We start from the raw sequence: 24,183 nt of genomic DNA on the forward strand, positions 1-24,183 counted from the left end.
TTGTATATCACTACATCTTATACAACACTGTGAAACTTCTAAGGATCAGAAAATTGCTTTCTTTAGTTTAACAAAAGCAAGATGAACTGTATGCTTACTAGAGTAGAATGCTGTTTTGTGCATAACTGATAGTCTTCAACCTAGAGCACAGAAGGTGAGACTACTTAATATTCTGTTACAGAGAGAGACAAAAAGGTGGTAACACTACATTTTGCTCTTTGCCACATCACAAATCACTCTTTTACATTTAAAAATGAAGATAACATGAAATCAATTAAAGCATATTTCCTTTCAATTCCTGGGCAGTTTTAGTTGAAAAATAAAGGTTTTGAACAATATTATTTTGTCAATATTTTCTACAATGTTTTTGAGTTTCAAAGTGACTTCAGTAAAGCTGTCATATTTAGAGACATTCAACTTTCAAATGGCGTAAGACAGTGTTATAATGGGACTAAGTGGGATAAATATAATAAATAACTTAGACAAAGGCCACTCAATTAAAAAAATGTTTTGTCCTTACCCATATATAGGCACAATCCTTACTATTCAAATATTCCATTTTCCTTCCATCAGGTAAGTGGTGAAAATTCTAACCTGACAATTGATTATAATTCATTATAATTTAATTTAAAATAATTATAATTAAAATAAATTCCGATTAAAGGCAGAATTAGATCTCTAAAAAGACAATAAAATCTGCATTTTTTTCTTTCCACCTAAGGGAGTCAAATCTATTTCTTCATCCTATCTTTGGCCTAGGGGGGATTTCACATTATAAATGAGGTTTCCCAGAATATGAAAGCTATCTAATACATTCAGGCAAAAATTCACTTTCAACTTTGTGTTTAGTGAGTTATATAGAAAGATGAGGGCAGCAATTTTTGCCAGAGGAAACTGAAGTCAAGAGGGAGCTAAATAGAATCTGGAATGTAGGATCTCTAAATTGCATAGAGAGTGCAAAATTTCAAGTTAGCAGTCTGTCAAGTATTTCATAAGAATTACCACTGTGTTCGCTCTGGTAAAACTGGGCCTGATTCATCCTTTAATCCTGGTATATACTCTCATGAATGACAAATATTAAGTATCTATTAAATAGAAACTTTTTGTGGATGAATGATGCATAGATTAATCTTCTTACTGAAGATAATTAAGGAAATACAGTGTCCTACAATTTAAATTATGAGAATATACAGCATATAAAAATGTTTTTGTCAATGTAATTTAAACGTACATAGAGATTATAATGGAAAAACAAGTGCTAGGAATTTTAAAAAACACAAAATGAAATTGGCATGGGCAATCTCTACTTCCTGTCTAAAAAGCATTTGCCTTTGTTTCTCCTAATAACCAATAAAATAAATATATGGATTTTCTACAAAAGAGAAGCCCATATCAGAAAAGAAAATGAGAGGTTGTCAGCTATCTTGAAATTGAAAACTGGAAGGAATTTTTTTCTTATGAAAATAGGCAGAAAAAAACAAATCAAAGAGTAAAACATTTTGACTTTATCGACAGAAGGAAGATGAGTCAGTTATGAAGTCCTTCATCCTTAATGTGAATGTGTAATGAAAGAACACCACGAAATGTTAACATATGCAAACAAAAAACTTGACCTTGGAAGAAAGACAAAACAGAACATAGAAGATAATTATTTTATAATCCATTATGTTATGAAATTATTTGAGAAATCTCATAAGTGATCTCTTAGAGATTATATATAATCTATATATTTTTATAAATTTAAATTTATATATTTAAATGTATAAATATATACAGCTATCAGCATCTAAATGTATATATTTAAATATTTATCTAAATATATTTATATATGTTTCATTTGAATATAAAATTTAAATATTTATATATCCAAATACATATTTATATATTTGATGTATAAACTTATATAGTGATATATTTGAATATGTTTATATATGTATATATATGTAAAGTTTTTCTTCAAAATAATAGAAGGAAAACCTAAACTCAAATAAATCTAGCAGATGGAATCAAGGAACAGAGGCATGTTGGGGTCAGGATGGTAAAATTGGTCTACTACAAAAGAATATGTGTTCTCTCACATCCTAGCTAGTGCCTGTATTTACCTGTCTTTTTGATAAAAGTTATTTAAACTGAGGTGAGATAAAATCTCATTGTCTTTTTGATTTGCATTTCTCTGATGATCAGTGATGTTGAATAATTTTTCAAATATCTGTTTGACATTTTTATGAATTCTTTTGAGAAATGTCTATGCAGATCTTTTGCCCATTTTAAAACTCCAACTGCATTTTTCCTATTGAGTTGTTTAAGCTTCTTATATATTCAGGTTGTTAATCTCCTGTCGAGTAGGTAGTTTGCAAATATTTTCTCCCATTCTGTAGGTTACCTCGCTCATAGAATGGGATAGAATATACACTCACAGTTTAATCTAAAATTTACCACTCTCCCATATTCTAGAAATTCTATTTCCTTATTACTTTTATTCCTTTTCAGGGATATTGTCTTATTTCATTTAAATATTGTATTAGTCTGTTTTTAAGTTGCTGATAAAGACATACCCAAGACTGGACAAGTTATAAAAGAGGTTCATTGGACTCACGTTTCCACATGGCTGGGGAGGCCCCACAATCATGGCGTAAGGCAAGGATGAGCAAGTAACATCTTACGTGGTTGGCAGCAGGAAAAGAGAGGGCTTGTGCAGAGAAACTCCCATTGTTAAAACTATCAGATCTTGTGAGACCCATTCACTATCATGAGTCCAGCACAGGAAAGAACTGACCCCATGACTCAATCATCTCCCACTGGGTCCCTCCCACAACACATGGGAATTATGAGAGCTACAAGAGGAGATTTTATTGGAGACACAGAGCCAAACCATATCAATTATATAAATGAAAGATGAATCTATAGCCTTAAAAAACACAACCAATTCTGTTTATTCTAACTCCCAACACCCATTCACTCCATTCTCTAGAAGCTATCAATTTGCTGATCATTTTGCTGCTGATCATTTTGCATTATTGTCTTATAAAAATATAGTTCTGAATTCTTCATTAGCTTTCAGTAAATGGTGTCATATTGTACATACTTTACTGCAACTCACATTCTTACCTGCAATCTATTTTGGAGTCCTAACTTGGCTGAACATGTAGAATATCTGTGTAACTATTTCTCTATCATATGAACTAGGAAGTGGCCTTTGATCAAGTGTACTTTATATATCAACAAATGTAATCAAGTTGCCGTCCAATGTGACTTATGAATATTCATTGCTGCCAGTTCATTTTGAGAGTGTCCACTTTCCCACCACATTGTTAATATTTGATATTACCAAACATAATTATTGTTCTTATCTCATTTGTAATAATTGTAATATTTTAATTTGCATTTCCTTTTTGTGTGTGTGCCTGAAAATATTTTCTTTCTTTTAAATTTTTTACTTAGTGATTTTCTTGCTTATACTTTTGTTCGTTTTTCTTATTGGTTTGTTATTTTGATTTTTGACTTGTTTTTCTATTACTTACATAGATCTAAATATTCTAGATACTCACCTTTGAACTTCTTTATATAATGCATTTATTTTCTTTTGGTTTGTTGTATTTGTTTCACTTGTGTGTTCTTTATGCATTCTGATGTAAAATGTATTCATCTATTCTTTTAATCATGGACATTTAAGTAGCTTCTGAATCTTGGCTATAGTGAATAGTGCTGCAAGAAACATCGGAATGCAGATATCTCTTCTCTTGATGAAGTTATCAAAATCAGATATACTGATTTCAGTTTTTTGTTTGTTTGTTGGTTTTGTTTTTTGAGACAGGGTCTCGCTGTGTCACCTGGCTGGAGTGCAGTGGAGAAATCTCGGCTCACTGCAACCTCCACCTCCCCAGTGTAAGCGATTGTCCTGCCTCAGCCTCCCCAGTAGCTGGGACTACAGGTGCGTGCCACCATGCCCAGCTGATTTTTGTATTATTAGTAGATATGGTTTCACCATGTTGGCCAAGATGGTCTCGATCTCTTGACCTCGTGATCCGCCTGCCCCTGCCTCCCAATGTTCTGGGATTATAGGAGTGAGCTACCATGCCTGGCTTTGGTTTCCTTTCTTTTCAGTATACACCTAGCAGTAGGATTGCTGGTTCATATGACAGTTCTAGGTTTAGTTTTTGAAGAATCTCCATACTCTTCTCTCTAGTGGCTATACTAACTCACATTCCCACCAACAAGGTAATAGGGTTCTCTTTTCTCGTATAGCAGACATTTTCAACAAGAAGTGTTAAAAATATCTTTGAAAATGAACTATCTCTATATTCATATATTTTTAAAATTAACTCATTTCCTGTAATGCTGAATTGTAGGTCAGGAATTAGCTGTTCTCCAAAACATAAATTATATGTAGTCATTTGCTGCCCAACGTAAAATAACTTTATCTGCTTTGGAAAAGAAAGAGAAGTCACAAAGAGTCATTATTGCATGCAAAATCCTCTTGGAGGTATTTACATATAATATTATCACTCAATATGGCAATGTATTGATTCAGTGCCTCAGAGACAGTAAAAGCCATGTCAATGACAGGCAGATGGCAACAAAAAGGAGGGCATTTCACAGAGTTTGCTGTGATCTGTAGTCTCCTACATTTTTCTACACCGCTTCCATATCTTCAGTGATTCTGAAACTAACATTTTTGTTATTTTATATGTATTTAAAATTACATTTTATTTTTTATCAGCACACAAAAAATGACAAAATTCGATGAAGCCATAAGAAGAAGTATTAGGGCTTAAACAATACAAAATACACCAAGAAAAGATGAGATCTTGGATCTCAGCCACCATGGAAGACAATTTCTAAACTTCCGCCATTTAAAACAACTTATTAGCCTGTATAATTTCCCTATTTGTGAACTGAGTGAATTGATGTCTGAAGTATGTTCCAGATTCCATTCAAATTTAAGACTAGATGAATGACTTGGTATTTTAAAAAACACACAAAAGAATATATCATAAGGGCCTGTCACCAGGCATACATATTAAAGTAAATACCTGAGACACTTGTACAAAGTCACTGTGCCCCCCACCCCTTTTTTTTTTGAGATGGAGTCTCACTCTGTCACTGAGGCTGGAGTGCAATGACACAATCTCTACTTACTGTAGCCTGTATCTCCCAGATTCAAGTGATTCTCCTGCTTCAGCCTCCTGAGTAGCTGAGGTTACAGGCATGCACCACCATGCCCAGCTAAATTTTTTGTATTTTTAGTAAAGATGCAGTTTCACCATGTTGTCCAGGCTGATCTTGAACTCCTGACTTCAGGTGATCCACCAAACTGCTGGGATTACAGGTATGAGCCACCAGGCCCAGCCACTATGTGTCTTTTAATTATTTTGTAGCATGCACTTGGCTGTGATTGGCATAAACAATGAATGAATCTTCCTAGAATTTTCTTCTCAGTTTTTGCTTTTGTTGTCCTTGGTTTATTGAGAAGCAAAAGGAGCTAGTTTCCAGAATTGGGTCCCGACTTAGTGCATTATGAGGTACTTACATGTCACTCATAATGTTAAAGTAATCACCAATTTAGACCCAAAACTAGGAAAACAATAATAGCATTACTAAATAGGATGATACTGTGGATCTCTATGTCTCAGTGCTATAGTTGCTGTTTTTCATAACATAACACCTTCACAGGTGACATTCAAATGCATAACATTCGGTCATGTGCTCTACATTCTATAGAGATTTTGTAAGTAAGAGAGGCTTCTGAAAATACTCCTACAACATTACCCGTTTGGTTTTGGGACAAATAAATAAGCTATGTCACAACAAATGAGAGGTGACTAAGGCACTATGTGAAGTGATTGCAAAAGAGCTACTCCGTCTAGGAAGTATGGTCCTATGCCCTAACTATTCTTATAATATAACTTCTAGGATGTTTTAATATACTTGCCATATTATTGAAGAATAGTCATGTTCAAGCTACTTATAGCAGCTATGTATCAAAATAACTTCCTGAAAATGCCTTAGCTGGCACCATTATCCCAAGGTTTGGAGTTGGCCACATTCTATTAGATCCACTTTCAAGCATTGTCCATAAAAGATGCTAAAGAGGCACCATTTAATGCAAGTCACAATTAACCTGGAAACCCACATTGAAAATCCTAAAACTAGAAATACTATCTCATAAGATTTTCAAAGCAATGTTACCTGCTTTAAGGAAGCCTGAGGGGCATGGCTATCTCTCCCTCATCAGGTCTCATCTCTCAATGTCAGGGTATAAGGAAACCTATTACATTTAATCATTACTTTCCAGTTTTCTCATATATTTCAAGAATCACATGTAGTTAGGGCAATTTGTAACAGTATATCTGTTATTTCTCAAGGCCTAGAAAATTATTTGACAAAACGGTGCTTAAATTTTTTTCTGCTCCACTTTAGTCTCTTTTGTTATAATAATCAAAGGCAAACTGAATTAGTGTAAAACAAAGCTTTATATTTCCCTCTTTAAAAGAGCAGAGGTGGAATGTGACTAAATTTACTTTGGCGGCATTGATTGAGTACATCCTACTTGCCATGATTTGGATTAGCTATTGAATGGCAAATGGTGACTGGTAAATATTTGTGTATATTTGAACAGATGTAGATGTAGGATCAGCACACTTGATGTACAGCTAAAACATTTCTTAACACACCTGTCCATATAGCATATTTTGACTTACTCTTGCCCTGGTCAATCCCATTGTGTACCTGTGTTAATCTTATGGGAGCAACAGTTCCTCATTCCTCAATATACACTATCACTGCGTAACTTCTTCAGTGTTTACAACACACACAACTTAGCAAGATATTTGATTTCTATGTAATTTTATATGTAATTGTTAAATAGTTTCATATAGAAGACTTTGGCTTATTATTAAAGCACTGGAAAAGAAAACCTAAGAACTGGATTTTATTCTAGATTGTAATGAGTCTGAAACCTGCATAAATTCTTTTAGGCATTAGAATACCTGAAATTCTACACTAATGGGAGTATAATGCCAGAGCATAAGATGAGCAGCATAAGATGCAAAGAGAACTTACTGTATTTATCTGAGACTCAATCTGTCATTTGCATGTCTGGCTCAGTGCTTATAAAATGTATATGATCATTTAAAATAAATAAATAAGCATGTTGGGGTTGATATATATGTAGAAAAAGAATGAAGATAGAATGAGATACTAATTCTACATCTGCACTTGATGCTCCTGTGCATTTAGACTTCAGCTACAGTTGCTTCAAATCCTTGTAAGAAATAACGACAATTCGACATAGCATTTAATTTTATCTGTTAAATAACAAATATATCTGTGCCCAAATTCAATAGCTCTTAAGTGATGTAGGCAACAGAATGATATATATTAAATTTTAAAGACAACTACTTTAAAAATAGATTTTAAAAAATGAATAAATGGCAAGAGAACACTGGGTCTTGGTACACAAAAATGACTAAATAATAAATACAGGCACACCTTGGAGACATTGTGGGTTTGGATCCAGACCATAAGAATAAAGGAAATATCACAATAAAGTGAGCCACACAATTTTTTTGGTTTCCTAGGGCATATTAAAGTTATGTTTATGTTAGTCTTTTAAATGTGCAATGGTATTATGACTAAAAAATGCATATACCTTAATTAAAAATTATTTACTGCTAAAAAATGCTAATGCTTATTTGAGCTTTCAGCGAGTGGTAATCTTTTTGCTAGTGGAGGGTCTTGTCTTGATGTGGATGGCTGCTGACCAGGGTGTTGGTTGCTAAAGCTTGTTGTGGCTGTGGAAATTTCTTAAAATAAGACAACAATACAGTTTGTCACATCCGTCGACTCTTTCTTTCACTAAAATTTCTCTGTAGCGTACGATACTGTTCAATAGCATTTGATCCACAGAAGAACTTCTTTCAAAATTGGAGTCAATCCTCTCTGATAGAGTTTAGACATATGTCCTTCCCCAAATCTCACGCTGAAATCTAGTTCTCAGTGTTGAAGGCAGAGCCTGATGGGAAGTGTTTGGGTGATGGGGTGGATCCCTCATGGCTTGGTGATGTTCTTGCAATAGTAAGTATTCTTGAGATCTGATTGCTTAAGTGTGTGGCACCCCACACCACCACTCGCTTTCACTCCTGCTTTCACCATGTGACATGCTTGCTCTTGCCTCACCTTCTGCCATGAGTAAAAATTCCTTGAGGCCTTCCCAGAAGCTGAGCAAATGCTGATGCCATGCTTCCTGTACTGTCTGCAGAACCATGAGCCAATTAAACCTCTTTTCATTATAAGTTACCCAGTCCCAGGTATTTCTTTACAGCAACACAAGAATGGTCTCATACACCTCAAATCCTGATACTGCTCTGTCAACTAAGTTTATAACATATTCTAAATCCTTTGTGGTCATTTCACAATGTTTACAGCATCTTACCAGGAGTAGATTTCATTTCCAGAAACCACTTTATTAGATTATCCATTAAGAAGCAACTCCTCATCCATTAAAGTTTTACCATGAGTTATAGCAATTCAGTCCAATCTTCAGGCTCCACTTCTAATTCTAGGTTTTGTGGGGTTTTTTGTGTTTTTTTTTTTTTGGTGTTTTTTTTTTTTTGTTATATCTACCTTACTTGCAGTTAGTTCCTCTACTAAAGTCTTGAACCCTTCCTTCTAAGTCATCGAGGAGGGTTGGAATCAACTTCTTCCAAACTTGTGTTAAGGTTGATATTTTACCTCCTCCCATCAATCACAAATATTCTCAATGACATCTACAATGGTGAATCCTTTCCAAATGTTTTTCAATTACTATGCTGAGATCCATCAGAGGGATTAGTATCTATAGCAGTAGTTGTAATCTTATGAAAGGTATTTTTTTTAATTATTTATTTTTGAGACTGAGTCTCGCTGCGATGCCCAGGCTGGAGTGCAATGGAGTGATCTCTGCTCACTGCAACCTTCGCCTCCCAGGTTCAAGCAATTCTCCTGCCTCAGCCTCCCGAGCAGCTGGGATTACAGGCGCCAACCACCATACTAGGCTAATTTTTGTATTTTTACTAGGTTTCACCATGTTGGTAAGTCTGGTCTTGTACTCCTGATCTCAAGTGATCCGCCCACCTCAGCCTCCCAAAGTGCTGGGATTACAGGCCTGAGCCACCGTGCCCGGACATGAAATGTATTTCTTAAATCATAATATTTGAAAGTCAAAATTACTCCTTTATCCATGTGCTACAGAAAGGATGCTATATTCACAGATATAAAAATAACATTAATCTCTGCATGTATCTCCCTCAGAGCTCTTGGGTGACCAGATGCATTGTCAATGAGCAGTAATATTTTGAAAAAAATATTTATAGATAGTAGGTCTCAACAGTAGGCTTAACATACTCAGTAAACCATGCTGTAAACAGATGTGGCTACCACCCAGGCTTAGTTTCCATTTATAGAGCTTACTCAGAGTAGATTTAGCATAATTCTTAAGGGTCCTATGATATTTGAAATGATAAATGAGCATTGGCTTCAAGTTAAAGTCAGCAGCTGTTTTAGCTCCTAATAAAAGTCAGTCTGTCCTTCAAAATTTCGAAGCTAGGAATTGACTTCTTTCTAGCTAAGAAAATCCTAGATGACATCTTCTTCTTCGTTTTTAAGACTGTTTCTTCTGCCTTGAAAATCTAGTGTTTAGTGCAGCCGCCTTCATCAATTGTCTTGCTGTATCTTCTGGAAAATTTGCTGCAGCTTCTACATAGGCACTTGCTGCTTCACTTTGCACTTTTATGTTACGGAGATGGCTTCTTTTCTTAAATTTTACAAGCCAAACTGTTAGTTTTAAACATTTCTTCTGCAGCTTCCGCCTTCTCTCAGCCTTCAAATAATTGGAGCAGTAGAGCCTATCTCTGGATTAGGGTTACATGCAGAGGTATGTTTTGGCTGCTTTAATCTATTCAAACCACTCAAACTTTCTCCATATCAACAATAAGGCTTTATTATCCTTTGTGTATTCACTGCAGTAGTACTTTTAATTTCCTCCAAGAGCTTTTCCTTTGCATTTGCAACTTGGCTAACTGGTGCAAGAGATGTAACTTTCAGTCTGTCTCAACTTTGTCATGCCTTCCTCACTAAGCTTAATCATCTCTAACTTTTTTTTCTTTTTTTGAGACGGAGTTTCACTCTTGTTGCCCAGGCTGGAGCACAATGGCATGATCTCGGCTCACCACAACCTCCACCTCCTGGGTTAAAGCGATTCTCCTTCCTCAGCCTCCTGAGTAGCTGGGATTACAAGCATGCAACACCATGCCTAGCTAATTTTGTATTTTTAGTAGAGACAGGGGTTTCTCCATATTGGTCAGGCTGGTCTTGAACCCCTGACCTCAGGTGATCCCCCCACCTCGGCCTCCCAAAGTCCTGGGATTACAGGCATGAGTCACCATGCCCGGCAATCATTTCTAACTTTTCATTTAAAGTGAGAGACATGCAACTCATACTTTGACTTGAACACTTAGAGATTACTGTAGGGTTATTAATTGACCTAATGTCAGTGTTGTTATGTCTCAGGGAATAGGAAGACCCAGGAAAGAGAGAGAAATGGGGAAAAAGCCATGTGGTGGGGGCAATCGGAACACACAATATTTATTGATTAAGTTTGCCATGCCATGGGCATGGTTCATGGCACCACAAAACTATTACAACAGTAACATCAAAAATCACTGAGCAGAAATTACTATAACATATATGATAATATTTAAAAAGTTTTAAATATTGCAAGAATTACCAAAATGTGACACAGAGACATAAAGTAAGCATACGCTGTTGGAAAAATGGCGCTGATAGAGTTACTCAATGTAGGGTTGCCACAAACCTTCAATTTGTAAAAACAACACAATATCTCCAAAGTGAAATAAAATAAGGGTTTTTTGTACTTGAGTCTTTACAGGTGAACATGGCTCATTTCTCAGAGCAGCTAACTCAAAAAAATGTTGTATGAGATCTTACCCTGCCCTAAGTTTAAACTAACTGTACCAAATAAAGTTGCTGAAAGTTACTGATAATGTGAAGGAATAAAAATGCCTTAATTTTTTTCCTTAAAATTTAATATTAAATTCTTTTTAGTATTTTTAGTATTGACTACTAGTGGGTCAGTATTTTTCATCTTTGAATATTCATTTGATAGAAATTTACCAGTAATTGTTAATTGTATCAAAGGCTGTCTCTCTTCATTACTTAAATACAAAGAAATTATTTATTTCTTTCACAAAAGCAGTTAGTGGAAGGTAATTTTGTATGTAGGGCTCCTTTTTCCTCTAATTTCTTTTCCCTCAGTATTAACTTTTTTTTTTTTCAGACAGTAACAAGGTTTTCAAATCTTCACTCTGAACTCATTTTAAAACTGTCTAAAAAAGCAAAGCTTGGGAACTTAGATTTCTAGAAGTCTCAGGTTAACATCAATTCTGTTTCTATATTAACATATGACAAAAAAAAAAAAAAAAAAAAAAAAAAAAAAACCTGTCTTTTGGTTGAATACTGAAAGGGCTAAAACTTATAGTTTTCTTCTTCTTATCTGATTTCTAAATGAATTCTTTACATCACTTATTCTGAAAGAACAAAAGTATAAATAGTTCTATATTTTATTGGGTGATCTATTAAAAGCACCTTTAGACAAATCCAGAAGTAGATCTAAAGGTTGCCCTCATTCATCTCTCAGAGACACAGCAGGTAAAACAACTGTTTTACATCCTTCAGATGTCAGCAAGCATTAATCTATTTTATGCCACCCTCAAGTGATTCCACATAGTTTGGGAAACTGAAATGCTTTGTATTTTAAAAAATTGAGTAATGAAAATAGCTCAAAACTGCAATGTTCATTTTGCCTGAATGCAGAACTTCCCTCTCCAAGATTCAATAAATGTCCCATTTTGCTGATGTGCAAAATTCTTTAAATTTGTAGCAGTACTTGAGGAACTTGTGCTAACAAGTAGGTAAATATTCCTATATGAGTCACCTAAACTTGTTTTTGTTGCTTCTCTATACAAAAGTTGGAGTTATCCTTAGAACATTTGACAAATTTTTGCAACATTTTCCTCTTATTACTCAGTGAATTTATATATGTAAATCATATCCATCTCATTTTTTAAAATCTAACTTTTCAGGCTTTCAGACTTTCTCAGTTTTAAGGTAAAACTTGAGTGTTGTGAGTTCAGTTTTTAAGAAGACTTCCCCATTTTGAATAAATTAATTGTATTACAGTTTATTGAGCAATATTTGTGTAAAAATATTGTTCAGATTCACAAAGTGTAAAATAAATGTTTAAAAGCAAAAAAAAAAAAAAAGAAAAGAATAACAAGCATAATTATTCAGCATGTTGGGGGAGATAGGTATGTATTAACTCTAATTGCCTTTCTAAAAGAAAGCAATCACATCTAAAATTAAAATTTTAGTTTCAATTATTTAGGTCCATCTTAGTGGTAAAATTCTATTAATCTTTTAAATGTACTATTGAATATTGCATATGCTGTATGACATGTATTTATTTATTTTTTTCTTACATTTTTCATGCTTATTTCTTAAGATATTTGGTTAACAAAGTATTAGATAAGCTTCTTGAATTTGGAGATTATGTCTCCTCTCCCAGAAATCTACAATATGAACTTGATATATTCGACTGTAGAGGATCAATATAGACCAATATAGACTATAAGACACACAGTATGCCCCCTCTAACCTGCTGAAACAAACAGTTTACCTCTGGAATGAACTAGCTTCCTTCCAATGAAGTGTCACACTAAATTGTGTTGAACACTGACTCTTCTTGGAGTGCTAAAGACTTATTTGCTGGGGTCTGTTGTGCAATATTTGACACATTCCTTATAAACTTCACCTTAACTCTTTTTTATGGATACTTTTTTTTTTTTTTTTTTTTTTTTTGAGATGGAGTCTCACTTTGTCTCCGAGGCTGGAGTACAGTGGCGTGATCTCACCTCACTGCAACCTCCGCCTCCTGGGTTCAAGTGGTTCTCCTGTCTCAGCCTCCCAAGCAGCTGGGATTACAGGCACGCACCACCACACCTGGCTAATTTTTGTATTTTTAGTAGAGACAGGGTTTCACCATGTTGACCAGGCTGGTCTCGAACTGCTGACCTATTGAGAGTGTTTCTTAAACTTCTTATCTCAAATTCATCAGCCTCTTCAATTTCAGCATTCATTCATCTATTCCTCTATTTTTTTCCATAACATGCCTTCACGTAACACAACACTCCCTTTTATTGTGCCATTTATCTGTTTAGCACTATGCTTACAAGGTTTTAAAAGGTAGACTTCATGGAATTAGCAACCTACCAATCTTGTTAATCTGTACCTTCACACATAGGCTCTCTTAATTATGTAATAAATTAATGACTCAATAAATTGTATGTTTCTCAGATTCCATAGGATGGATTTCTATTATATGTGTTCCCAGATTTTTCCTTAAAAAGCCTCTATCTTGGTTCCTACGCTTGCCTTCGGGAGATTCACTTGAACTGTCCTTTCTCTTCCGATTAACTCAAATGCTGTCAGGTATAGTCATGGAATCATATTGTAGGTTTCCATGACTATACTTGAAGTGATTCCGTACCTCATAGCATTTGATAGGCCAGGATCATGTGCCTTAGAATGAGTGTACTTTGTGATATTTATTATGTTATCAAAGATGAGTGTTCTAACATCCAAGGATTCTTCATATTCCCAATATATGAAAGCGTGTTTGCAACCACAGAGAAAAGCACTCAATGCACACTTGACTTTATATATTTTGCTTCAGGTAAAATTAAACCTAAATTTTGATTTCTGCATCTGTAAAATTCTGAAGAAAATTTCATATTCATTCATAGTGAGTGAAATACTGGCCAGCTCTATCTAGGACAGAAGGTAGAAAGAGAATAGGATTTCATGACATTAACAATGCTTTACATGAATGCAAGGAGGTAGAAATGGAGCCCTCATCTGGTGTGTGGTGTGCTTGTTTGGACTGTGTGCTTAAGCACTTGATGCAGCCACTTTTTATTCCTGTATTTCTTGGAATTGGGTAAAATAAATATATCCCCCTTCCCCACCCCTTATTGTATTTCTCCATAATTTTAACGACTTTTCCATCCTTTCATAAAGCTGATCGCCTTTTGTGTACTCTGGACTGAGGATATAAGCAAAATTGCTATGTGGTTGTGGTTTGAAACATTTTTTTTTTTTTTTGAGACAGGTTCCCACTCAGTCACCCAAGCTGAGTGCAGTGGTGTGACCGTGGCTCTCTGAAGTCTCGATCTTCTGGGCTCAAGCAATCCTTCCACATCAGCCTCCCAAGTGGGTGAGACCAGAGGCATGTACCATCATGGCTGGCTAATTCTTCCATTTATTTATTTATTTATTTATTTATTTATTTATTTGAGACAGAGTCTCACTCTATCACCCAGGCTGGAGTGCAGTGTCGTGATCTTGGATCACTGCAAACTCTGCCTCCTGGGTTCAAGGAATTCTCATGCCTCAGCCTTCCAAGTAGATGGGATTACAGGCATGGGCCACCACACCCAGCTAATTTTTGTATTTTTAGTAGAGACAGGGTTTCACCATGCTGGCCAGGCTGGTCTCGAACTCCTGACCTCAAGTGATCTGCCCAACTCAGCCTCCCAAAGTGCTGAGATTACAGGTGTGAGCCACTGCACCCAGCCTTATTTTTGTTTTTTTATCAAGGCAGGGTTTCTACAGGCTGGTCTTGAATTCCTGGGCTTACGTGAACCTCCCACCTCAGCCTCTCCAAGTGCTGGACATGACCACCACATGAGCCACCAGGCCTGGCCTGAAATACTTCTTTAGATTTGGTAAACAACTACTGCCCAGATGCCCCCAAGGCCCCCATCTCACTTTCTGCTCCCTGGGAATCTTCTGTGTCCTTATGATATTTATTAACTTAAAAGTTAATGCCTGTTACAACAGAGTGATCTTGAACCCTGCTTCATTCAGTGCTGAAGTCTGGAGACTTTCTGGTTGCATGATGGCCATGTGTAGTCCTGCTTTAAAGTTCCCACTACCTGGCTTCTGAACATCACCTCTGGCACCTTTCTCACAATCCACAGAGCCACTCCACACATACTTCCCAAACCTTACCCTGTCCAGAGAGACAAAGACCATGGAAGGTGGAAGGGGAAAAGAGGCAACCTTCATGTTGGTATTGGAACCACAAATGCCTGTCCTAACACCATTTGATATTTTGAATAGCACATCACAAATTGAGATGAATAAGAGGTATCCAATGCCCTTAAATACATATAGAGATAAATAGACAAGTTAAAAGGCAATTACTGTACAGTACGTTCCATAGAGTTTTGTGCACTAAGCAGGATCTTCAACCCAGCCTTAACACTGAAAGAACTAGAATCAGAGGAAATTGCCTTTAAGCAAAATCCTGAAGGCCACATAGCCAAGAGAGTTGCTATAGGGGAGGGCAGAAAAAAAATTCTGTGTACATCTCCAAGGAGATGATGGTCCATGCATCTTAGGGAAACAGAAAGTAGTTCAGTGGAGAGAGAACTGATAACTGAAAGAGAGAGTGAGATACTGGAAGTGAGAATTGGGAGTAGAGAAAAGGTAAAGATCATTTGTGCCAAGGGAAAGATGTTTTTCAATCTTTTACTCCATACTCTAGCAGAGTTTGATTTACAAAACCTTACTTCTTCAAAACTATTATCACTCCACATTTCTCAAAGGAATAAATCCAAGCCTTTACCCATATTTCCCTAGAATCATATTTACAAAATGATATTAATATTTAAAAAAACAAAGGAGATTGCAAGGCAGAGAAATTGCATTAAAACATGGAACATTTGTCCATCTTTCTACCCGTGGTAACATTTAAAAGCCTGCATATTACAAAAGCTGAAAGCATTGGCCCAGAGACAGGCAGCTTGGGGACTCAGCAAGGTCTGAGTCCTTGATTAGACCCATGACATTGTAAAAGCTACTCAACTAGTCAGCCTTCATCCATAAAAATGGGTTAAGCATAGAGCATGCAAAGTGTATGGGAAGTTGCCTGCCGCAGATGCATTCACTAAGTTCACCATCACTGATTTTATTTAAATTATAGAACAGATAAGTAAATATGACTGCAGTTATGAGAAAAAGCCATAACATTCTTCTTTTCTTTTTTTTTTTTTTCTGTAAATATTGACAAACTAATATCTTGTTCCAGGTATTACATAGTGGTGGACAGCCTGGAAGGCAGGATATTATAAGGGCTTAATTTAAAGTCATCTGAGTCAAGTAAATTAACATATTTTAATAACTTCCTACATCATAGAAATAAGCCTGAAGCTGTTCCAGAATGTGTAGGCTGAGGTGAGGAGGCAGCCCAGAAGGAAACTAGATAAAGTGTAAACAAATTCTAAGATTATAGGCAGTTAATGGAATGGTGAGAATGAGATTGTATCTTCAATTTACGGGGACATCAGGAGATAATTTAGGTAAATTAGACAGTTAAAAACTATGTCCAGATAACAGGAAACATACTGGAGTACTGTTATTACTCCAAGTTTCCTTTTGTATCTTTCAGAAGCATCTACACAGTGATCATCTAAGAATGTAGCTGTGTGTATAATTTGCAAGAAGACCTAAAATTTTCTTTATTGCAAAGACAACCTGATTACCTCATTATCTAAAAGGAATAACTAACACAAATTATAGCTAGAAAATTGCCTCACTAATGTAGTCCCAAATTAACCTCTGTAAATACTTTCAAATGTTCAGGCATCACCAGGGTCATAACTCTAAAAACATTTAAATGTATTAGCACAATCCAACTAGTAGATGAAAGTATGTTGTTTGGCCTGGTATGAGAAAAGCTGAAGTCTTTCAAGTGTTGTTGTCACTCTTATTATTCATTATCTTTACATATCTCTCTTTAAATGGATGGTGTATATCCAGTTTCTTTCTATTCACTTCTAGTAAAGAATGATCATGCAAAAATTTTAAAATATTAAGAATAAAGACTTCAATAGCCATAGCTGTAAGTATCAATATTTTCCTTCAAGACTCTTTTTATGCATCTTTATCTTAAAATTGCTCATGTTCCAGAAGTGGTATAAAATTGCATCTAAACCTGTATTATCTTTTCCTAAACCATGATATGAACTATTAATATTTTAAACCAAGTGTGTATGGGTGGGGGGTGTTTTTAGCATATTAGGACAAGTTAGTAATTGAGCAACTATTCTGCTTCTATGTTGTAGCAATTTGTTTTGTATGTAATTGCTCATAAAACAAGCATCACTCTTTTGTAGAATATGGTTTTAGATTATGAATATGCCCCAAGGCTCAGCAAAGGGAATCTGACTATAAATTTAGCAGAAATAATAAATGTACTAGTTTCCACTGTTTTCTGGGAAATCAGAATGTCTCCTTTTTAATGTTACTGGATTCATGTATGCTCAGAAGCACGCCAAAGTACCTTAGCTGTTTCTTGTTTTCTCCTTCCTGTTTTCCTTCTTTTTCTTCTTCTTCATCTTTTTTTTTTTGTTTGTTTGTTTTTGTTAAGGGAGGGTTAATAGGGGTAAAAATATTGCCTGAATATACATATCTCTAGAAGAGAAATTAAATTGCTATTTAACTTGATCTGATCATTTCTGTCTTGAATTGTTTCTTCTCTTCTGTTGCTATATTTTAGGTTCAGAGTTCAATTAGCAAAATTATAGTTTTGTTTCTCCCATGGTGAGTGTCTTTTAAATAAAATGATTTAACCAAGAAACAGCATTGTGAGTGATTACATTTATCTCAGCATGCATTCTATTTCTCTCTGGTTTGGCCAATTAGAGATATAACAAAGGCCTATGAATTCTATCACATCTACAAACTATACTGCTTAGCATTACATTAAAATCTCAAACTTAATCTCTAAATATCTTAATCTCTAAATACTGGAATTTCTAAAGTGTTCCAATGTCTGCATACTACTTAAAGATATGATATCCATCTAATTCAAAAGACGGAGTTTAGTGAATATTGGTTCCCTTACGCTACTGTGAATACCTCCCTAGAAGACACTGTGTTTAATAACAAATTTTAAAAACAAAAATAAATATATTCATACATATCACATGTTATAAGGTCAACAATTGATTTGACTTGGAAAAAAATTGATTTTATTCTGATTTAATGACCTTTGTGCCTTTTTAGTCTTAAAATATTATTTCTTTCACTAAATAACAGTGATAATAGTGAATAGTTCCCTCACTAGTATGTATTATGATGAAATGGCACATAATTTTATAAAATGTTTTATTATTTATGATTTGTATATGTTTGAAATCTATCCCTTTATTTATTTGTACTGCTTTTCTGATGAAAATTCTAGACTTGGGTGACATGGTTGGAAATTGAGACTGAAAATATTATGACTATATACACACACACACACATATATATGTGTGTATATATGTGTTAGATTGGTCACCTAATTTTATTCTTTTTATTTTATTGTTTTTAAATCAAACTCGTTTTAAACTCCCTGTGATAATATAAGGAGACACACTACACAGCACAGCGTTAGGGCAGAAAATAGGTTATTTACAAAAATCATTTAGGGTAAAATCACATTTTTATTTCAACAAATATATCAGATTAATTGTATCTACATGATAATTTGATGCTATAAGTTTATTCATACCGGGAAAATTGTCACATTAAAAATTCTCAAAGTAATTTTGGCACAGGTCAAATCTTCTCATTTTGCTAAGTCCCTGAGCTCTTTGAAGAGGCTGACCTCATGCACTGACCTTTTCCCCAGCCACCTTGGTCCCCTCTCTCCAGAATGCCTTGCTACATGCTCTGTCCTCAAAGCTACTTTTATCCCTGCCCATATTAACTGTAGGTGAACATTTAATGATACCACCTTTTTAGCCAGTGATGCTCTGTAGAAACCATGCAGCTTCTCTGACAAGTAGACTTAAGAGTCCCTGCCCCAAATAGGACCTCATACCATTTTCCCGATGCTTACTGACAAAGAAGAGGATCCAGATGAGGGTACATTTTGTGTATGCTTCATATTATTCATAAAATTGCCTGTAATGGTCAATCTTTTAACATTTCCAAAGCTCATGTCTCAGAAGATCATCCAAACATTGGATGGCAAAGAGGTCAATGTCAATGTCAAGCTTATTGGCAAATAAGTGGTGCTTGCGCAGCATCCAGTTCAAGTCACCAGCTCCAAAAATGCACACCGAGTGATTGTGGTCCCCATCGCAGTAGGTAGGGAGCACCTTTGGAAACATCACCCTCCAAGTACTGCCACTTGACAAACCTGGCAACTGCATGCATGTCAGACAAGTCATACTTATGGTTTGTGGAGAGTGAACCGGGGACTTCAGGAATACTCTGGATGGTATCCCAGAGATGCTCATCAGGGCTGTGTGTGTCTTGTGCCTGCCCGATAAACTTTTGGATTTTTTTCATTCTGTAGTACATACCCCACATCCTCCCTGCTGACCACAAAATAGGCACACACTGAACAAAGAAGTGCTTCAAGTGGAGTAAGCATTTTAACTTTCCCTGTGTTCGTCAGTTTTCCAAAAACCTCATACTGCTTTTTCCACCTTTCTCCTTTATTGAATGGCATCCTCTCCATTTCAAGGTTGTTTTCTCCCATTAACAACTTGATCTTCCTCAGAATTTCTAGGTTGGATTTAATGGGAAAATCCATACCACAAAGTTTTACCAAGAATTTCCAGCCTGCAGTCATTGCTTAGAGGTCATTCATGCAGTTGAGGTCAGCCTGAACCTGGCTCCATGATGCATAAACCATCGTCTCCAATCAGCTCGCCACAAAGACTTTACTGAAACAGAATGCAATGCCCATCACTGCAGCTAAAAAGGAATCTTCTGATTTTTTGTCCACGTGAATGCGATAGAAATTCTGAGGCATATAGATGGCCCTCAGTAGCCTGTAAAGCATTTCAATCTTGTGATGAACTGCTATAGAATATGCTGTTTGAAACTCCGCCTCTTGTTTACAAAGGGGTTCTATGGTATATTGATATATTTGTGTCTCTCTTGATGAAATAAGTATGGTCACTGGTTATGTTTATATAGTTGGCACGTGTTCACTGAGGGTACTTTAAAAATTTTACTGTTAGCATCTCAAACTTTACCTTTTGGATTTCATCTACATCACCCTGTAAAACTTTGGTGCAATTAATATCACTACTAGGATTCTCTCCAACAAGCTCCAAGTGTCTGACAAATTCGGGCTTTGATGAATCCTTAAAAAAAAGGGAGGGGATAAGAAAAAAATCTCCTCTGAAGCAACTTCCTTAGCATTTCAAACAATAATCAGGGACTTTCCTTTGTGAAGGGCAGTCTTCTATCCTCCAATCACCAATGATTTTCCTTCCATTGTGGCCTCTGTTTGCATTTATCAGAAGTGCAAGGGCATATTGAAATGAAGAACAGAACATTTAGAAGTAAAGAAAGTCTGAATCATTTAGTAGTGATTCCAGGTGACATCCTGCACCCACTCCAAGTACCTCTCATGCTCTCAGGTGGCTTAAATGTACCAGGCATCCTCCAATAATGATATGTTCTATGAGGCTTTAAAAAACTGTGCACAAAGGAGCAGTTGGATTCATTTAGGGGGTCCCTAATTCCTGAGTGATAAAGCACTTTGCTGTTGTTCAGCAGATGCTCGATGGAGGGGGGTCCTGATGGAATGGGCAAAGCCACACCAGGCCACTCCTTGTCCCCCTTTTTTATTTTTTCTTTACTTTTGTTTCAGTAGGTTTTTGGGGAACAGGTGGTATTTGTTTATATGGATAAATTATTTAATGATGATTTCTGAGATTTTGGTCCACCCATCACTGGAGCAGTGTACACTGCATCCAATGTGTGGTCTCTTATCTCTCACCTCCCTTCCCTCACTTCCCACCCCAATAGTCCCCAAAGACCATTGTTTCATTCCTATGCTTTTGCATCCTCATAGCTTAGCTCCCAGTTATAAGTGAAAACATTATCATATCTGGTTTGCCATTCCTCAGTTACTTCACTTAGAATAATGATTTCCAATTTCATCCACATTGCTGCAAATGCCATTATTTAATTCCTTTTTATGGCTGAGTAGTATTCCCTTGTGTGTGTGTGTGTGTGTGTGTGTGTGTGTGTGTGTGTGTGCATGTATCACACTTTCTTTATCCACTTATTGATTGATGGGCATTTGGGCTAGTTTCATATTTTTGCAATTGCAAAGTTTATGGCTATAAATTGTGTATGCAAGTGTCTTTTCCATATAATGCCTTCTTTTCCTCTGGGTATATACCCAGTAGTGGGATTGCTGGATGAAATGGTAGATCTCCTTTTAGCTTTTTAAGGAATCTTCATACTACTTTCCATAGTGATTGTACTAGTTTACATTCCCACCAGCAGTGTAAAAGTGTTCCCTTTTCATCACATTTGCAACAACATCTATTTTTTGATTTTTTCATTACAGCTATTCTTGCAGAAGTAAGGTGGTATTGCATTGTGGTTTTTATTTACAATTCCCTGATCATTAGTGATTTTGAGCATTTTTTCGTATGTTTGTTGGCCATTTGTATATCTTCATTTGACAATTGTCTATTCATGTCCTTAGCAAACTTTTTGATAGGATTATTTGTTTTACCCTTCCTGATTTGTTTGAGTTCCTTGTATATTCTCAATATTAGTCCTTTGCCAGATACATAGTTTGCCCAAGATGATCATGTGATTTTTGTTTTGAATTCCATTTATGTGGTGTATCACATTTATTGTCTCGCCTATGTTAACATCCCTGCATCCCTGGTATGAAAACCACTTGCTCATGGTGGATTTTCTTGATGATATGTTGGATTCAGTTAGCTAATATTTTGTTGAGGATTTTTACATCTATATTCATCAGGGATATTGATCTGTAGTTTTCTTTTTTCTATTTTTTTTTTTTTTTTTTTTTTTTGAGACAGAGTCTTGCTCTGTCACCCAGGCTGGAGTGCAGTGGCGCAATCTTGGCTCACTGCAACCTCCGCCTCCCGGGTTCAAGCAATTCTCCCGTCCCAGCCTCCCAAGTAGCTGGGATTACAGGCACTCATCATCATGCCTGGCTAATTTTTTTTCTGTTTTTGTAGAAACAGGGTTTCACCATGTTGGCCAAGCTGGTCTCAACCTCCTGACCTCAGGTGATCCGCCCGCCTCGGCCTCCGAAAGTGCTGGGATTACAGGCATGAGCTGCCCCATCTGGCTGTTTGTTTTGTTGTTATTGTTATGCCCTTTCTTGGTTTTGGTATTAGGATGATACTGGTTTCACAGAATAATTTAGGGAGGATTCCCTCTTTCTCTATCTTTGGAATAGGTTCAGTAGAATTGGTACTAATTCTTTGAATTTCTGAGGTAACTCAGCTGTGAATCCATCTGGTCCTGGACTTCTCTTTCTTGGCATTTTTACTACCATTTCAATCTTCCTGCTGGTTATTGGTCTCTTCAGAGTTTCTATTTCTTCCTGGTTTAAACTAGGAGGGTTGTATATTTCCAGGAATTTATCCATCTCCACTAAGTTTTCTAGTTTATGTGCATAACAGTGTTCATAGTAACCTTGAAAACCTTTTGTATTTCTGTGGTATGCATTGTAGTAGCTGCTGTTTCATTTTTAATCGAGCTTATTTGGATCTTCTCTCTTCTTTTCTTGGTTAATCTCATTAATGTTCTATCAATTTTGTGTATCTTTTGAAAAAACCAGCTTTTTGTTTCATTCATCTTTTGTATTTTTGTTTGTTTGTTTCAGTTTCATTTAGTTCTTCTCTGATCTTTGTTATTTCTTTTCTTCTGCTGGGTTTGGGATTGGTTTGTTCTTGTTTCTCTCATTCCTTGAAGTATGACCTTAGACTATTTGTGTTCTTTCAGACTTTTTGATATAGGCATTTAAGGCTATGAACTTTGCTCTTAGCAACACTCTTGCTGTATCCCAGAGATTTTAATAGGTTGGGTCACTATTATAATTCAGTTCAAATAATTTTTAATTAATTTTCATCTTGATTTCATTGTTGAAGTGATAATCACTCAGGAGCAGATTATTGAGTTTCATGTATTTACATAGTTTCAAGGATTCCTTTTGTAGTCGATTTGCAATTTTATTCTACTGTGGTCTGAGAGAGTATTTGATATAATTTCAATTTTCTTAAATTTATTGAGACTTGTTTTATGGCCTATTGATATGGTTTGGTGGTTTCCCCACCCAAATCTCATCTTAAATTCCCATGTGTTAAGGAAGGAATCTGGTGAGAGGTAATTGAATCAGAGTAGGTCTTTCCCATGCTGTTCTTGTGATAGTGAGTAAGTCTCATGAGATCTGATGGTTTTATAAAGGGGAGTTTCTCTGCACAAGTTCTCTTTGTCTGCTGCCATCCATGTAAGACGTGACTTGCTTCTTGCTTTCTGCCATGACCGTTAGGCTTCCCCAGCCATGTGAAACTGTAAGTCCATTAAACCTCTTTCTTTTATAAATTGCCCAGTCTCAGTTATGTCTTTATCAGCAGCATGAAAATGGACTAATACAGTAAATCGATACCAGTAGAGTGGGGCACTGCTGAAAAGATATCCAAAAACATGGAAACAACTTTGGAACTGGGTAACAGGCAGAGGATGGAACCGTTTAGAGAGCTCAGAAGAAGATAGGAAAATGTGGAAAAGTTTGGAACTTGCTAGAGACTTGTTGAATGGTTTTGCCCAAAATGTTAATAGTCATATGGACAATAAAGTCCAGGCTGAGGTGGTCTCAGATGGAAATGAGGAAGTTGTTGGAAACTGGAGCAAATGTGGCTCTTGCTATGTTTTAGCAGAGACTAGTGGCATTTTGCTCATGGCCTAGAGATTTGTGGGACTTTGAACTTGAGAGAGATGATTTAGGATATCAGGTGGAATAAATTCCTAAGCAGCAAAGCAATCAAGAGGTGACTTGGGTGCTGTTAAAGGCATTTGGTTTTATCAAAGAACCAGACTTTATAAAACTTTAGAAAATTTACAGGCCGGGCGCGGTGGCTCAAGCCTGTAATCCCAGCACTTTGGGAGGCCGAGGTGGGCGGATCACGAGGTCAAGAAATCGAGACCATCCTGGCTAACACAGTGAAACCCCTTCTCTACTAAAAAAAAATACAAAAAACTAGCCAGGCGACGTGGCGG

General features: G+C 36.0%; 1 protein-coding gene and 1 pseudogene across 1 annotated transcript in view; both read right to left on the reverse strand.

Moving 5' to 3' along the window:
- CDH12 (cadherin 12) overlaps window positions 1-24,183 on the reverse strand; it is a 1,145,481-nt gene that overhangs the window by 846,947 nt on the left and 274,351 nt on the right. The gene's annotated exons all lie outside the window — the stretch shown is intronic.
- The window catches only part of LOC101004080, a 29,626-nt pseudogene continuing 22,980 nt past the window's right edge, over window positions 17,538-24,183 (reverse strand).

The sequence above is a fragment of the Papio anubis genome, chromosome 5, assembly GCF_008728515.1.
Source record: "Papio anubis isolate 15944 chromosome 5, Panubis1.0, whole genome shotgun sequence".
In the NCBI taxonomy this organism is placed as follows: domain Eukaryota; kingdom Metazoa; phylum Chordata; class Mammalia; order Primates; family Cercopithecidae; genus Papio; species Papio anubis.